Source organism: Saimiri boliviensis, chromosome 5 (assembly GCF_048565385.1).
Source record: "Saimiri boliviensis isolate mSaiBol1 chromosome 5, mSaiBol1.pri, whole genome shotgun sequence".
Classification (NCBI taxonomy): Eukaryota; Metazoa; Chordata; class Mammalia; order Primates; family Cebidae; genus Saimiri; species Saimiri boliviensis.
Window position 1 is genome coordinate 148,027,527 of NC_133453.1, and position 12,820 is coordinate 148,040,346.

The 12,820-nt window shown below is 40.0% G+C and overlaps 1 long non-coding RNA gene across 50 annotated transcripts in view; it reads left to right on the forward strand.

Moving 5' to 3' along the window:
• LOC141584675 (uncharacterized) overlaps window positions 1–12,820 on the forward strand; it is a 287,268-nt gene that overhangs the window by 230,366 nt on the left and 44,082 nt on the right. For 48 of the 50 annotated variants that reach the window (XR_012517873.1, XR_012517882.1, XR_012517868.1 and 45 more), the window contains 5 exons: window positions 2,379–2,510; window positions 10,195–10,276; window positions 10,670–10,761; window positions 11,071–11,147; window positions 12,207–12,317. This is a non-coding gene — a long non-coding RNA (uncharacterized LOC141584675). Of the gene's footprint in view, window positions 1–2,378; window positions 2,511–10,194; window positions 10,293–10,669; window positions 10,762–11,070; window positions 11,148–12,206; window positions 12,318–12,820 lie in introns of all 50 variants that reach the window. The other 2 variants (XR_012517878.1, XR_012517897.1) reach the window with 2 other exon arrangements.

The following is a 12,820-nucleotide window of genomic DNA, read 5'->3' on the forward strand; positions in this document are numbered from 1 at the left end:
TTGTCTCCTGGGTTCAAGTGATTCTTGTGCCCCAGTCTCCCAAGTAGTTGGGATTACAGGCAAGCTCCACCACACTCAACTAGTTTTGGTAGAGATGGGGTTTCACCATATTGGCCAGGATGATCTCAAGTCTCCTCACTTCATGATCCACCTGCCCACCTCAGCCTCCCAAAGTGCTGGGATTATGGGTGTGAACCACCGTGTCCAGCCACCTGGCTCATTTTTTAAAAACTTTTTGGTTTTGGAGACAGTTTCACTCTGTCACCCAGGCTGGAGTGCAGCGGTGTGACCTCCGCTCACTGCAACCTCCACCTGCTGGGTTCAAGAGATTCTCATGCCTCAGGCTCCCAAATAGCTGGGATTACAGGCATGCACCACCACATCCAGCTAATTTTGTGTTGTTTTTTTTTTTTTAAGACGGAGTTTCGCTCTTGTTACCCAGGCTAGACTGCAATGGCGCCGTCTCGGCTCACCGCAACCTCCGCCTCCCGGGTTCAGGCAATTCTCCTGCCTCAGCCTCCTGAGTAGCTGGGATTACAGGCACGTGCCACCATACCCAGCTAATTTTTTTGTATTTTTAGTACAGACGGGGTTTCACCATGTTGACCAGGATGGTCTCGATTTCTCGACCTCGTGATCCACCCGCCTCGGCCTCCCAAAGTGCTGTGATTACAGGCTTGAGCCACCGCGCCCAGCCTAATTTTGTATTTTTAGTAGAGATGGGGTTTCACTATGTTGGTTGGGCTGGTATCAAACTCCTGACCTCAAGTTATCTGGCCTCCTGAGCCTCCCAAAGTGTTGGGATTACAGGCGTAAGCCACTGCACCCGCCAAAAACTTTTCTGTAGAAAAGGATCTCGTGGTATTGTACAGGCTGGTCTCAAACTCTTAACCTCAAGCAATCCTCTCGCCTCAGCCTCCTAAGTAGCTGTGAGTAAAAGCACAAACCACTGCACCCAGATAGTACCACTAACATGTTATTACTGTTGCCTTGTATTTATTTTACAATCATAAAATGTGCATTTACTATGCAGACTTTGTTGTTCTTTGTCAAGATTAACTTGTTTTTTCTGGACCTTTTTCATTTACATATCAATTTTATAATCAACATGCAAATTTAGGCAAAAAATTCATCTAGAATTTTGATGGGGACTGCATTAAGTCTGTAGATCCATTTGGAAAATAGTGCCATCCTGGCAATATTAAGCCTTTCAGTCAGTGAATATAAAATGTCTTTTCATTTATTTAGAATTTAATTATGTTTGTTCAATGAGTTTTATAGTTTTCAATGTACATATCTAACAATTGCTAATGTGTATAAATAAAATAGATTTCTCTATACTGACCATGTTTACTGCAACCTTGATGAACTCATTTTTTATTTCTAACTATGTTTTGTTAGAACTCTTAGAATTATCCATACCCAGGACCATGTAATTTGCATAGTTGACTTTCTTTCTAATTCAGATTCTTCAAATTTATTTTTCTAGCCTATTTTTCCTAATTACACCCTCTAGTAAAATGTTAAAAATAAAAGTGGCAGGACGGGCGCGGTGGCTCATGCCTGTAATCCCAGCACTTTGGGAGGCCGAGGCGGGTAGATCACGAGGTCGAGAGATCGAGACCACCCTGGTCAGCATGGTGAAACCCTGCCTCTACTAAAAGTACAAAAAAAAATTAGCTGGACATGGTGGTGCATCCCTGGAATCCCAGCTACTCAGGAGGCTGAGGCAGGAGAATTGCCGGAACCCAGGCGGTGGAGGTTGCGGTGAGCCAAGATCGCGCCATTGCACTCCAGCCTCGGTAACAAGAGCGAAAACTCCGTCTCAAAAAATAATAATAATAAAAATAAATACATAAATAAATAAATAAATAAAAGTGGCAAGAGTGGACAACTTTCAAGTAAGTTATCATATGTGAATTATTTGATTGTCTTTAAGGTCAAGAAATTTACTGTCTACATCTAACTTACTATATATTTTTATGATAAGTTGATTTTGTGTTACGCAAGTGTTTATTCTTCATTTTTGAGATGATCATGTGGATTTTGTCCTTTATTTTATTAATATAGTGCATGAATACTAATTTCTTTTGTATGTTCAACCAAATTTATGTTACTGATATAAATATCCTTGGTCATACTATATAATTCTTTTTACATGTTACTGATTTGTTTTGTTCATGTTTTTTAAAGATTCTAATATCTATATTCATAATGCACATCAATTTATAATCTGTTCTTCAAATATCCTTATTAAATTTTTATTTGAGATCAGGGTAAATTTGTCTCATGCACTGGGAAGTGCTGTCTTCTCCACTTTGTGTCATTTTTAATTTTTTTGAACTATTGGTAATAGATTGGTATTAATTTTTTAAAAGGTTTTACTGTATGCACCAGTGAATCCTAGCAACAAACACATGAACTTTGAAGGGAATCCTTCTCCAACTGAACCTTCACTTGAGAGCCCAGCCCTGGCCATCATCTAATATGGATTCCTAACCAGAGAAACTGTGAGTAATGTGTGTGGTTTTGAGGCACTAAGTATGCGGTAATGCAGAAACTAGTAAGTAGTACACCAGATAGTATATGTAATGTGGCATCCTGGATTGGATCCTAGAACCAAAGGAGGATATTACTGCAAAGCCTAGTACAATGTGTTAGAAATCTGTACTTCAGTTAAAATTTTTGCACCACATACAACTTCTTTGTTTTCCTAATAATACTATGGTTATATTAGATGTTAACTTACTGAAAGCCATGACTGCAGGATATCAGAATCCAATATTAAGAAATGTCTATTCAGTGTTTCAACTTCCTCCTTGTTTAGTCTTGGTAGTGTACCAATGTCCAGGAATTTAGCCATTTCTTCCTGGTTTACTGATTTATGTTCATAGAGCTGTTTGTAGTAATCTCTGATGATAGTTTGTATTTCTGTGGAATCAGTGATGATATCCCCTTTCCCTAAAGTAAAATTTTAAAAAGTCAGTGACAGGAAATATAAACTGTATTTCTGCATTCAGGATGGTGTTTTCTATATGCAAGGATTTCTTGTTTTACATGCTCAAAAGGCAGATATACATTCAAGTCTTTGAGAAAACTGTGAAAATTATTAATTTCGCAATACAAAGTGAATCATGAATTACTTGGAACCCTGTAGCCTGTTGACATTGATATCATAGGATTATATTGTCCCTTGCCAAACCCAAAAGCTGCAAAGTCAATATCATCATGGTCGCAGGTGAACTGGCTACAAAAAAAAAAGTTTCAAAATATGCTAATTGAGGCCAGTCCCTGCTTACAAAGACACAAGGTTTTTGTCAGGTGAAATAATATGTTGATATGGTTAGGCTTTGTGTCCTTACCCAAGTCTCACCTTGAATGGTAATCCTCAGGTGTTTAGGTGGAGACCCAGTGGGAAGTGATTGGATTATGGGGACAGTTCCTCCATGCTGTTCTCATGATAGTGAATTCTCAAGAGATCTGATGGTTTTATAAATGGTAGTTTTCCCTTTGCTGACACACTCTTGGTTGTGGGCTCTCTCACTCGCTCCCCTCCCCGCCTCCACCCACTCTGTCTCTCTCTCTCTGTCTCCTTCCCTCCTTCCCTCACTCACTCATCTGCTGCCATGTATGATGGGCCTGTTTTCCCTTCCACCATGATTGCAAGTTTCTGGAGGCCTTCCCAGCCGTGTGGAACTGTGAGTCCGTTAAATCTCTTTTAGGAAAAAAAAATTTGCCCTTTTATTTTACCTATGTTTCATCTCATGAAATCATAAGAATTATATCAGACAAATACACATGTGTAGAAGTTGAAAAGAGTTGAGCTCTTTTTGAATAGTTCAGTTTATATGTATATGGGAGGATTAGAATCATTTGATAAGGATATTCTAGATGTGAGCAACCCTCAAAGCAAGAAGAATGCTATTTTATGGGTACTTTTCTTCCAAATTGGTAGATGGACATTTATTTTCTCAGCTATTACAGCAGTCAGTCTCTGAGTTTAACAGTCTACACAGATAATTTCAGTGACCAGTTTTTGTAAAAAGAAGTACTTATTTACTTTATTACAGTGTGTCATCATTTGACTTAATTTCACTTCATATAAAGAACAGCCCTATATTTCACACAAACTAGATAGTGGCATTTATGTAGTGAAGAAGAGAGGAGAAATGTTTCTCAAATGGGGGCTAGTGGAGGGATAGCAGTGGGTGGGGAGATTGGGGAAGGATAGCATTAGGAGAAATACCTAATGTAGGTGACGGGGGAGTGGAGGCAGCAAACCACCATGGCACGTGTATACTATGTAACAATTCTGCAAGATCTACACATCTACCCCAGAACTTAAAGGAAAATAAAAAATAAAAAAAACAAGAATTTCTAGGGAAACAAATCGAGGTAAAAAGTTTCACTGGTTTCTTGTTTTGGTGATAATTTTGTTCTGCTCCTTTACATAGAAAGGTTTACTGGTTTTGTTTCTTTTTTGTTTTTTCTTTTTGAGACAGGGTCTCATTCTGTTACCCAGGCTGAATTCAGTGGCATGACCACAGTTCACTGCAGTCTCAACGTCCCAGTACTCAAGCAGTCCTGCTGCCTCAGCCTTCTGAGTAGCTCGGACTACAGCTGCACACTATGACACCTAACTAATTTTTGTTGTTTTGTAGAGATGGGGTCTTACCTTGTTTCCCATATTGGTCTAGAACTCCTGGATGCAAGTGGTACACCCCCAAATTCGTGGGGTTATAGATGTGACCACCATACCTTGCTTCTACTTTCATTATTTCATAATGTAATGAGTTTATCAGCCACAACTAACAGGATAACATAGAAAAGGCAGGTTAGTGTTCACATGCGGTAGCTCATCTACTTAAACACATCATTTTCTTTATTTCTAAAACAAGGCCATCGCTTCATCCTCAAGCTTGGTGCAAGATCACTCTCATGAAGAACCTGTTGTTTTCCATTCAGGAATAAGATGAAAGGGTCAAGGCCAAGTTCATTCAAGTTACTTGGTTGTGCCTTTGCCTTTTGTTTATGTGCTGTTCCTGTAGTTCTGTTCACCAGGTTTTTATGGAGTAGTGACATCACAGCCCTGTCCGTGTGGATGCTGGCTTTCTCCCACCATTTTTTTTTTTTTTGAGATGGCATGTCACTCTGTTGGCCAGTCTGGAGTGCAGTGGCTATCTTGGCTCACTGCAACCCCTGTCTCCTGGGCTCAAGCAATTCTCCTGCCCGAGCCTCCCAAGCAGCTGGGATTACAGGCATGTGCCACCATGCCCGGCTAATTTTTGTATTTTTAGTAGAGGCAGTGTTTCACCACTTTGGCCAGGCTGGTCTCAAACTCCTGACCTCAGGTAATACACCCATCTTGGCCTCCCAAAGTGCTGGACTCTCTCCCATCTTTACCATTAGATGTGGAAAATGGCTTGACAAAATTCAGCCACTTTATTCTCCAGACTCGTACGTTTCCTCTTCCCAACTCAGTGTGGTTTCCAAAATTTATGCTACAGCACAGACTGGAAACTCCTAAAGCAGTATTTTAACTTAATAGTAGGACTCAGACCATTTTCCATATTTCTCACTGCCCTTCACTGATAGAGGTGCAGTGTCTGAAATTCATTTTCAGATGTAATTCATCCAGCATTTTTTGCTAATTTTACATGTGGCAAGCCATGTCTAATCTCTGTTAGTTGTTTCCCTTTTCCTGGAATTACTCCTACATTATTCTTCCCCAGTTAAGTGGTTCTACTTCCCCACGTGAAGGTGAGTGATGACAAATGTGAGTCCAGCACAGTGAGGAAGGCAGACAGGGAACCTGGCATTTGTAACATTAAAGAGAAGTTAAGAATTGGTGAAATGTAGTCATTAATAAAGATTTGGAAATATTTATCAAAGGCCCCATATTAATAGAGCTAACTCTTGGTGAACAAGATTTTTCTTGGTCTAAGAGGGCACAAGTGTGGAAAGGACAGAAGAGGAGCAAGCTGATGAGGTAGAAGCAGCCTGGTCCATGAAGGGCTCTGCAGTGGATTGAGGTTGGGGAGGCTGAGGGGAGCCTAAGAGCGTAAGGGGGAATTAGGATTCAGATTCTGTCCTGAGAACAGAAGGGAGAAAAATAACAACCACCAGCACCACCACAACAACAAAAAAACCAGCTTTTTCTTCACGTTCAAATCCTTTTCATGGAAAGAGAGTTGAAATGTATTGGGAAGTAGACAAGAATATAGGCAAGGAATTAGAGAGATTTTTTAATTTATTTGTGGAATTCAATATAAAGCAGAATCTTTGTGTTGCTCTATTTTATGTGTGGGGCTCATAGGAGAACAACATAGACTAAGTTTCCCTCTTCTCTAGTATTTCGGTTCAGTGGGCATTGAGAAAACTTAACGAAAACTAAACTGTGGGTGAAAGGGCTGACCCTGGGAGCCCAAAGGACAAGTTTCAGGCCTGGGATGGGGTGGGCAAGGCAGGCCTCCAGGGGGAGGAACATTGGAGGTGATTTTGGAGAGTGAGGAGTAGTGAGTCCAGAAGACAGGGGAGGGAAAGGGAAGAGGAAAGTGTGTCCGTGGCACAGGCCGGGCCATAAGAAAAGGACAGTGAATTGGAAGGACTGCTGGGACGAGTAATAAATGAGGAGGCAGGAGCAGGAGGGGCAGACCGTGGAAGGGTGGGGTAATGATCCAGGAGAGACCTTTCTCCTTGGGCATACACATGCTCACATGCCTGTGTCTGCATTTCCTCATGATAGTTTTGTGTCTCTCAGATTGTGACATGTTACATAAATTCATTCTTTATATCATATGTCCCCTTTTAAATTATATTTATACTGATTGTTTCCTGCGGAAGCTTTTTGCTGGTAGATTATTTGTACCTAAACGATTTGCTCTCTTAGTAAACAAATGAAATTACCCATGTACATTTGACTTTGGAAACTAATATAGGTACACATGCTTCCTTTGGTTTTTGTAATCATATTATATTTATTGTACCCACTCACTTATAGGTCATATAGATCTTCATATTTAAAGCAGATTTCATATAGACAACATATATTTGGGTCTTTGATTCACTCAGTCTTTTCACTAGTGCATTTAGAACATTGACATTCAAAGTCATTATTGATATAATTGGATTAAAAATCTACCAAGTTTTTCACTATCTTCTAGTTGTTTATTTTCCTCATTCCTGTTTTTTTTGTGTTTCACTCATTTTCTACCTTTTGTTGTTTTAGATGAGCCTTTTATATGAATTTATCTTCCCTCCTTTCTTAGCATCGCAGCCATACATTTTTAAAAACATTTTTAGTAGTTAACCTAGACAAAAAATTTTATTTTTCATATTCTTAATTGATCTAACAAAGCACAGTCCGTTAAAAACAATAGTGGTAGCAATGTATCCAAATATGCTTAAGTATGTGTCATAAATAAATAAATAATATTCTGTATAGATAGATAGATAGATAGATAGATAGATAGGGAGAGAGAGAGAGAGAGAGAGAGAGAGAGAGAGAGAGACGTGTGTATTCTACCATGTAAGTGAAATGAATGACTGCAATGCTACAAGGGATAAGAGAAAATAATTAGGATTATTCTGTTATTATAAGATGTTCACACTACCTGGTAAGTGATAGACTGTTATTTGAAAGGGGGCTTGCATTATTTTGAAGTGTAAATTGCAAACTCTAGGGCAGGCTGTTGGTCCAAGAGCCTCAGTTCCTTGCCGTTAAGCAGAGGCAGCATTCAGTTCCTTCCCATATTGGCTTCTGCCTCATGGCAGAATGAGACATCAAAGCCATCAAGGCAGGGAGCTTGCTAGCAAAAAGAAATCACACTTTGATGTGACATCACCCATGTGATATCTCATCTCCTTGTATTATTCTGCTGTATCAAAGCAAATCACATTTTGTGCCCAAACTCACAAGGAGATGATTACAATACAGGATCGTGTTAGTCAACAGGTGGGGATCATTGGGTACTGTCTTAGGGTATCTGCGCTATCAGGTCCTGTCTGATGTGCAACAGTTTCCCAGTATTCAGTTATGTTTCATAAAAGAACTGGTCAGATATTTTGTAGGATGCATAACAATGTGGATTCATCTGATGGCTTCTCATTATTTGAAGAGAACTATAGATCAATTGGAACACCTTTATTTAAATTGGAAGACAATAAAAACGGAACAATATATTATTTAGAAATACAAACTTAGCCATAAAAATAATATAGAAAAAAGTGAGGAATGACAGAAAGGAAATTGAAAATAATTGTAACCTTCATGGGGGTAAAAAAGACTGTGGAATTGGGGCGGTGAACACTTGAGGTATCAAGAATATTGATAATATTCTGTTGATCAAGCTTGGCAGAGAATTTTTAAAAAGAGAGAAAACCTTTCTGTTTTGCATTAGCTCTGGATTTAAAGAACAGTTGCATAGTCAATCCAGAGAGTTAATATATAGCTAACACAGAGTTTCTATTATTGTTAACCTCCTAATTAGCAGGGGGCATTTTTCATAATTAACACACCAGTAATATGCATTCTCATTCAGCGATATGCACATATTTACCAGATTTAGTTTTTCTTTTTTTTATTTAACGTCCATTTTCTGTTCCAGGAACTCTTCCAGAATAACATACTAATTTTTTTCTTTTCTTTTCTTTTTTTTCTTTCTTTGTTTTTTTTTGTTTTTGTTTTTGTTTTTTTTGTTTTTGAGATGGAGTCTCTGCCTGTCACCAGGCTGGAGTGTGATCTCAGCTCACGGCAACCTTTCCCAACAAGTTCAAGTGATTCTCCTGCCTCAGCCTCCTGAGTAGCTGGGATTACAAGTGCCCACCACCTTGCCGGGCTAATTTTTCTTTGTTGGTTCATTTGTTTGTTTTTGAGACTGAGTTTTGCTCTGTCCCCAGGCTGAAGTGCAGTGGCGCAATCGGCTCACTGTAACCTCCGCCTCCCGGGTTCAAGCAATTCTTCCATCTCAGCCTCCTGGGTAGGTGCAGCTGCAGGCATATGCCACCATGCCTGCCTTATTTTTGTATTTTTAGTAGAGAAGGGGTTTCACCATGTTGGCCAGGATGGTCTCGATCTCTTGACCTCGTGATCCGCATGTCTCAGCCTCCCAAAGTGCTGGGATTACAGGTGTAAGCCACCACTCCCGGGCCTTGTTTTTTTTTTTTTTTTTTTTTTTTTTTAAGTAGGGATGAGGTTTCACTATGTTGGCCAGAGGGGTTGAGAACTCCTTACCTCAGATGATCCACCCACCTTGGCCTCCCAAAGTGTGGGGATTACAGGTGTGAACCACAGCTCCCAGGTAGCCAAGAAATTTTTTATTTTTTTTGAGACCGAGGTTTGCTCTTGTTACCCAGGCTGGAGTGTAATGGCACGATCTCGGCTCACCGCAACCTCCGCCTCCTGGGTTCAGGCAATTCTACTGCCTCAGCCTCCTGAGTAGCTGGGATTACAGGCACACGCCACCATGCCCAGCTCATTTTTTGTATTTTTAGTAGAGACGGGGTTTCACCATGTTGACCAGAATGGTCTCGATCTCTTGACCTCATGATCCACACACCTCGGCCTCCCAAAGTGCTGGGTTTACAGGCGTGAGCCACCAAGCCTGGCCAAGAAATATTAATGGAAGGTCCTGGGTTTGATTCAGTCTGTCTCTGGAGTCCTTGCTCACCAGATATTAGAATGTGTTTTTTCTCCTTCATGGAAGATGCATTCTAAGTCTAGTTTCAGAAGTAATACCCTGCCCAATATTGTGAAAGTATTGTCCTAAATTAGATTCTAAATATTATATTGAATTACTTTTATATTTCTATCTGTGATACACCTGGAATTGATATTTTGAGTAATAGTAATGTGAGCTCAAAAAACAGATTTTTATTCAGCAGCAATGTATATTCAATTTCTTAGAATATTTACAGAAAAATCCATCCTTTCCCCATTGATCGTTCTTATAAATTATTTACTTACATATGCGTTCAATTGTTTTGAGCTCTCTTTTCTTTCTTCATTCATTTCTCTTTGTGCAAACACCACAGTCTTAGTAAGAGACTTCATTGAACCCAAGCAGTTTTGTTCTAGTGCCTTTTCTCTGAACCACTTGGCTATCCTTTAATAATTCATGAGAGAAGTTAAAAATCTTTATGCTTTCTACCTACAACAGTTATGCCCAGCTTAACTTTTTGTTTTGTTTTGCACAGGTTGGAGTGCAGTGGCATGATCGTGGCTCATTGCAGCGTTGACTTCGTGGGCTCAAGTGATTGTCCCATCTCAGCCTTCCAGGTAGCTCAGACTACAGGTGTGTGGCACCACACCCAGCTACTTTTTAAAAAATATTGTACAGATGAGGTCTCACTGTGTTGGCTAGGCTGATCTTGAGCTCCTGGGCTTAAGTGCTTCTCCTATCTTGGCTTCCCAAAGTGCTAAGAATTATAGGTATGAGCCACCATGCCCAGCTCCCAGCTTAACTTTGAATAAACAGGTATGTTTAGAACATTAGAACATTGGTATTGCACTGCTGTCTCCATTGTTTTGTGAGTCTTAAGTCAGTATTCACATCATCACTTGTGGCATCATTTTTTAGTACATTCTTAGTATTATTTGGTATGTCCTTTTTCTTTTCTTGCTTTCTGGAGCCCTAGGGACTTTATTTTTCACTGTTTTCACTGTACGCAGCTTATGGAGATGGGAACCTTCACAAACATCCCTGGGTGGCTTCTGCACAAGCTCAGGTGATGCAGTGACATGGCCTTCCTTCTCCAGACAAGGTATGTCAAGAACTGGGGAGCACTTGGGTATCATTGATAGTCTTCCTTGCTTCAAAATCTGTTGTCTCTGACGTTAATATTGCTATTCCTGCATTCTTACAAATAGTGGTAGCATTATATATTTTGTTTTATGCATTTACTTTTGACACTTTAAATGTTTAATTTTTGTGGGTACATAGTGTATATATTTATTGGTTACATGAGATATTTTGATACAGGTATGCAATATATTAATCATGTCAGGGTAAATAGGGAATCTATTAATTTATATGTGTTTTACTTAAAGTGCATTTCTTTTTTTTGCAACAGAGTTTCTCTCTTCTTGCCCAGGCTGGAGTGGAATGGCACAGTCTCACCTCACTGCAACCTCTGCCTCCCAAGTTCAAGTAATTCTCCTGTTTCAGCTTCCCGTTTAGCTAAGATTATAGATGTGCACCACCACATCTGGCTAATTTTGTATTTTTGGTAGAGATGGGGTTACACCGTGTTGGTCAGGATAGTCTCGAACTCCTGACCTCAAGTGATTCACCCACCTCGGCCTCCCAAAGTGCTGGGATTACAGTGTGAGCCACTCTACCTGGCTGCATTTTTCTATACATCTTAAATTATTTCAAAACAAAAACATATTTTAAAAGTACTTGTTTGTGCCAAAAAACAGACAGGTACAATGCAAAACAAACAACAAAAACTAAAACCTTTGACAGAGAATGAACAGAGATGTCGGGAGAAAATGGCAAAGCAGTTTGTCAGCCATCCACCGTTCCAAACCCAGATGCACCTACTTCAAGAAGACTCCCACAGTCACTAGGGACTCCCCTCAATTTTCTCCCTTCCTGTAAAACTCCCCATTACACAGTCACCATTTTGTGTGTCACTAACCACTTCTTCAAAGATTGTGGCCTGTGCCTCCCACGCCTCATAGAGCCCCATTTTCAGACATTGGCAGTGTGTCTGTTGGATCCACTGAAGACTTTTTGAAAGACATGGCTTTCAAACTTGAGAAGCTGTCACAATATTGAGATGTATATGTGACTGGGAATGTATATCACAATTCTGCATTCAAGGGTGTCTTCTTGGTACAGGGATTCCATTTTTATTATTATTGTAATTTAGGTTCTGGGGTACATGTGCAGATCATGCAGGATTTTTGCATAGGTACATACATGGCAAGGTGGTTTGCTGTCTTCATGCCCCCATCACCTATATCTGGTATTTCTCCCCTCATTATCCCTCCCGACCCAGTTGTCCCTCCCCTAGGCCCCCACTGCTCACGGCAGTGTGTGATGCTCCCCTCCCTGTATCCACGTGTTCTAATTGTTCAACACCCGCCTATGAGTGATAACATACGGTGTTTGGTTGTCTGTTCTTGTGTCAGGTTTTAAAAGAAAAATGTACCTTTAAGCCTTTGAGAAACACCTGCGTTAATTAATCTTTCTCTTCTGCAGACACGATCATGAATTTTTTGGGACCGTACACTATGTTGACACTTAACTTACGGATTTATATTGAACATTGCCAAGTCCAAAAGCCACAGATTACATGTCATTGTGGTACAGGTGAGTAGAATACATACATAATAACAACAACATGAGGTCTTGTTGTTTAAAGGTGTGTGGCAGTTCCCAGCCTCTCTCTTGCTCCTGCTCTGACTGTGTGTTGTGCCTGTTCCTCCTTCACCTTCAATCGTGATTGTGTTTTAAAGCCTACCCAGCAGCTGAGGAGATACCAGCATCATGCTTCCTGTGCAGCCTACAGAATTATGAGCCAATTACACATCTTTCCTTTATACATTGCATGATCCCACGCATTTTTATAGAAATGTGAGAATAGACAAACACAAATGGTAAAGAAGGAAAATATAAATACATAATTGTTCTGGATGGAAGAATTATATTTGCAGTGCGGCTGATTGCATTGCTCATACGTCTAAGATTAGGGTATACATTTCTGAGATACAGATGTTTCTGTCTTCAGGGAATTTCACTCAAGTGAAAACCTTGAAATAACTCTTTGCCATCTCTATCTTCCTTCTCAATGGACATTTAGAACCATAGTCTAC